This window comes from Lupinus angustifolius, chromosome LG06, assembly GCF_001865875.1.
Source record: "Lupinus angustifolius cultivar Tanjil chromosome LG06, LupAngTanjil_v1.0, whole genome shotgun sequence".
Taxonomy (NCBI): Eukaryota; Viridiplantae; Streptophyta; class Magnoliopsida; order Fabales; family Fabaceae; genus Lupinus; species Lupinus angustifolius.
In genome coordinates, this window is record NC_032014.1 from 1,661,598 (window position 1) to 1,666,791 (window position 5,194).

The 5,194-nt window shown below is 34.6% G+C and overlaps 1 long non-coding RNA gene across 2 annotated transcripts; it reads left to right on the forward strand.

The window, feature by feature from the left end:
• On the forward strand, nt 180–4,708 carry LOC109348760. Of its 2 annotated transcripts, XR_002107795.1 has the most exons (9): nt 180–1,187; nt 1,274–1,377; nt 2,081–2,149; nt 2,232–2,312; nt 2,445–2,544; nt 2,628–2,731; nt 2,808–2,868; nt 4,085–4,238; nt 4,381–4,708. It is a non-coding gene; the product is annotated as an uncharacterized LOC109348760 (long non-coding RNA). The 2 variants fall into 2 exon arrangements; XR_002107796.1 differs by lacking the exon at nt 4,381–4,708 and having other exon boundaries at nt 4,085–4,288.

The following is a 5,194-nucleotide window of genomic DNA, read 5'->3' on the forward strand; positions in this document are numbered from 1 at the left end:
TTATATCGAATGCGAGATGAAATATCCTTTATGTAGTTGAGGAAAAGAAGCTAGTTACTCTGGTTGATGTTACTTCTGTTCATCTTTGAAGATTATGCTAATAATATGTTTGAGCAATATTGATAATATGTATTGTTGGAATTTCAGGCATGTAATCTCATTGTTCTATGTAAAGGGGATGAAATATTTTTAGCTTTGAGAGTACAGAATATGGTGAGACTAGTTGTCAAATACATTATACATTGTTAACAATTAAACTATATAACATGAGTACAGAATATGGTGAGACTATGACCACCGTTTTCTAGCATTGTTTGGGTGATGATTTTGAAACTGCATCATTGAGAATATGAAGGGGTGTATGATCCATTTGAGTGGCCTAGTATTATAGTTTTTGACAAGTATGTTGAGCTTGGTTGCCTCTAAACTTTGGTGTCCATGTCACTCTTACCAACGACTCTGAAAGTTTAGAGGTATTAGATACCAACCATTTTGTTTTTATTTGATTACAAAGGCTTTTAATTAACCAATTTCTTTTAAACCAGTGCTTTCTGGGTTTGTTAATGTATATGTTGTTAGACAGATTGTAATGCAGGTTTTTATTATCATTATTTATTTCCACTGTCAACTAAAAATAGCCTATTACTTTCTCATTTAATTTGAATTTTCTCCAACATTTTCACTTCATAGCATCTTCAGATACAGAGCTAGCCGCTGCATAGAAAAAGGCTGGCAGAATCACAGGAGACTTTGCTTATACTTGGTATGCAATTGCAAGCTTGGTAATTTGTAAACTGTCTCATCATTATAATTTGTATAAGTTTTCAAACCAATGAAATGTTAGTTAATCCAATCCATGGCTGGTCAAAAATTCCTAAGGTTATGGATCATGCTACTCAAATGACATTGATCAAGCTGAGCCTCTTCTGACACCGAGCGCAGTATTTCCTTAAATTCCTCAATAGTATCAAGCCAGCCTAGTTACTTCCTCAATAGTTCCCTATTTAACATTTACCTCTATGAGGCTTGGTTTTGAGCTAACTAATCACTGATAAGAACTTGCAAAACATTTAATGTGCAAGGTCAATAAAAAAAATTCTAAAACCATAGTCTCAAGTCTCAACTATGAAGTACCTGAAATCCGCGTTGGGATTAAAGCAAAAGTAACCAAGAAAATAGATGCCAAGGTAAAACATTTGTTTGGATTTTGGGAAAAATCGACTTTTTAGCATTGTTTTAAGTGGCTGAGTTTTTAAGATTGGTCCTTGTGTAGGGTTGGATATAGGAATTATGTAATTAATCACATAATTCGTGCTTAGCCTGTATGTGCTTCACTATCTGAATCATGCAAGAGAGAAAGGCGGACAACATGAAGAGGTAATGGCTTGTTCTTTCATGTGACCTTAGTAGTTAACTTGTCAATATTTCCTTCCTGGATAGAATGTGTTTTTTTCATTTCATTTTGTTGTCTTTTTCTTTCTTTCAACCAGTAGCTATAACAGTAAATACAGCATTAATTATTGCTATTACTATTTATTACATATCTTATTACTGGGTACTTAACTACCTAATTCAAAGTTCTAATCAATTCAAGAAATGTATCTGACCATGGTTTGAATCTGCGACAAAACTCACTCGTACATTGCAGCCTAACAATATAAATTACAAGGAAAATTTTGTACTTTTGCTTTAGTTTCTGTGGCTAAGGTAATAAAATTTTGATATCTATTATTCAAGGAAAGGACAAGAGGGTTAAGGGTTTATATGTTCACGGATCCCATTTGATGGACAGTAAGGGTCCATTCGCATGTGCACCAAATGGACAAAGTCACATTGAGATTAAACATGCGTTTGTAAGAGGTCAATGCTATAATTGCTTCATTAATGAATAGCGATACAAATAATGACATTGCCAAGGAAGTCTGCTTTTACATCAATCCATCCCATACTATGTAGTATATACAATTGCAATAAAACCAAACATAAAATGTTCATAGTAGTAACCAAGTCAGAACCTTCACTTGACAAGCGAAATATATATGTTGGTAAATAGATGATACTTTTGTCTTCATTATAACAGACTGTCGAGACTCTAGCAGGTGTCCCAGTGCTGGAATTAGCGCTACTGTTGTACTTGCAATGTGCTGAGGTACTTGGATAAATTTGTTATTTAGCCCATCAAAATGATATTTCCTAACAATTGGTGTTTTTTTTTTCTTTTCTTCTATAAGGCTGCAAATGACTCAGATTTGGAACCTGTTGCATATGAATTTTTTACCCAAGCATATATTCTGTATGAAGAAGAAATTTCAGTAAGTCTTCTAATAAAACCTTAAACTAACTTTCTCCCATTTTCGTCCCCCCCCCCCTGATGGGATGCGGAATTTGTATGATGCCAAATTTTTTTATCCTTGCTTCATCATATTTTGGTGTTGTTACACTAGGATTCCAGAGAACAGATCACGGCTCTCCATCTAATAATATGAACTCTTCAATGGATGCACATCTTCGGTGTTGAGAATAGGGATACTTTAACACTCAGGGGTGATTATTGAATTTCGTTATTTACTTGGTGCTCATATTTACTTCTCTACTAAATCCTAATCTGGTGCCGTTTCACTGGACAGTATTCAACAAAGCTTTTAAAAAAGCCAGATCAATGCAGAGTTGTCTATGCATGCTCACATTTGTTTTGGGTTGATGATCATGATAACATGAAAGATGGAGAAAGGTATGCTTTTATTGATATCAGAAGTGCTTCAGCCATGATGCCCCTAAATAGGTCATGATTCACGGTGTGAATGCAGATAATTTGGATTTTGCGTGGATGTCCCTAAGACTATGTGATTCCTAAACGCAGAGTAGATGGTATGTATGTGGTGTCCTTTAATCCCCTAGCTTTTATGGTATGTCTGAGACCTGATAAGCCTAATTGCAATGATAATATGACTTCTATATTCATATTTCATAATGTTTATGTTGGATGGTGTGCTTGTGTTTAATAAACTAATTGCAATGCCAATATGAATTTTTTATTTATAAACTGAATTTTGTATGGTATCTTTGACCCTTGATGCCTTTTTCATGACATACTATTCGAATGTTTCTCTTCATATTTCTTAAGGTTGGCAAATGGGTCAATAAGTTTGAAACATGAGGGTTGGGGGACGGTGTGCCACCAGTTCGTCCCACGTCATGTGAGTAAAAGAAGAGAGAATTACAACGACATTCTCTTGGAGGTTAAACTTCTTTCTTTTTGTATCCCGACACCTACTGCCCTTTTTGGGTTTCGTTTCGAAATACAAATTTTATAAATTTAGCTTGTAGTTTTATTAAGTTATTTATAAATGTGAGCTTCATGAACATGATTTTGAAGACTATATATTTATAGGAGACGGCTTTAACAAATGGTGATACATGTGACGGAGTAAAGGGAATCATTATTATTGTGTATATGCCTTCACATATTTCTGGATGGCTTTTCTAGCCGACGTCTATCTAACTCTATGTCTAGCCATCAGGTCAATTAAGTTTGGCTTATAAATGAGGATTTGTGTAGTCTAGTTTGATTATGTGGAGAGTGAGATGAAATATCCCTGAAATTGAGGAAGAGAAGGTAATTGTAGTTGTTGATTTTACTTCTCTTCATCTATGCGGACTATGCTAATAATAATATGTTTGAGCATTTTGATAATATTTATGGCTGGAGTTTCAGGCATACAATCTCATTGTTCTATGCAGTAATAGAGATGAACTTTTTTGGCTTTGAGAGTGCATATCTTAATAATTTTATGAAGGATAACTTAAATTTATGTAACTATTGAGGCTGTTTACTTGGAAAGTTGGAAGATTATCTTCACCTCCCTTTCTTGTTTATAATTCTGCATGGCATATAGTCTCTGTAAAAATCGAATATTGAAACTCATGAAAGACGTTGATGTCACTGTAAGTACAATGAATGATAGATAGGTACCCAAACTCTAACAAAACTAGCTCTCAAATACATTATACATTGTTATCACTAAAATTATATAACCCAAGTACAGAATCTGTTTATGATAAACATTTCTCCGCATTGCTTCAGTGATGATTATGGAACTACATCATTGAGAATATGAGGGGGGAGTATAGTTCTCGCCAAGTATGTTGAGCTTGGTGCCTGGACCTCTTTGTCTGGTTTGGTTGCTGCTAAACTTGGTGCCTGTGTCACTCTTACTGATGACTCCGATAGGTTAGAGGTATTAGATACTGACCATCTTGTTTTTATTTGATATAAAGGCTTTTAATTTACTAATTTCTTTAGAACCTAGTCCTTTCTGGGTTTATCGATAGGATTGGCTTTCATTAGAATTATCATAATTTTGATTGTATAATGGATAGATCCTGAAAGCTATAGTTTTGATGAATGGTGACTTATTGTTTTGGACCTGGCGGTGCTTCACAACATGAGAAGAGTGTGTTGCATGAATAAACTTGACTGCAATGTAAGTTTATATCACTACAATAACTGATTCAACTATTTCTAGATTTTTCCAAGCATGTGGCAAAAATAAGCCTTGTCATTTTACAATTGATTGTCTTCATGAAATTATAGTATTGTAGTAGTACTGTGTCTATTGCGTGGATTTTATGGAAGGTAATGATTAAGTACAAATGCGTAACAACCTTTGTTATATGCATACGTGACCTTGAGATTCTATGTGCTTCTATTTTTAGGTGCTAGGTTTGACATGGGAGTTTATTCTAGGGGGATGTATTGTGTGACTCCAATATGGATTGAACTTCTTCAGATCTAAGTTGTTAGTTATTTGTCACCTTTGTACTTCCTCTATGGATTGAACTAACTAATTGGTTCTTTTTATGTTAATTAGCCTTTGATGTTAACCTCTTCGCCTTTGGCATTTCTTCTCCAAAATTCTCCTCGGGTTGGTTTTTATAACTTAATACCATAATCGGAGGTACTTTTTATTCTTTGTCCTAGCTATACAATCTGCGTCTAATAATGTTTGCCCTTATTTTTCTCTATTCAATTTAGCCATCTAATAATCTGAAGTGAGCATCACCTTGTCGAGTTCTTGATGGGAAAATGTTGCTTAAAGTGTCTCTAGCTTCTTGATAGGTTTTCTTTCACTGCCATTCGGCAAGGCTTTCCTTGCTTCATCATACTTTTGTGTTGTTACACTAGGATTCCAGG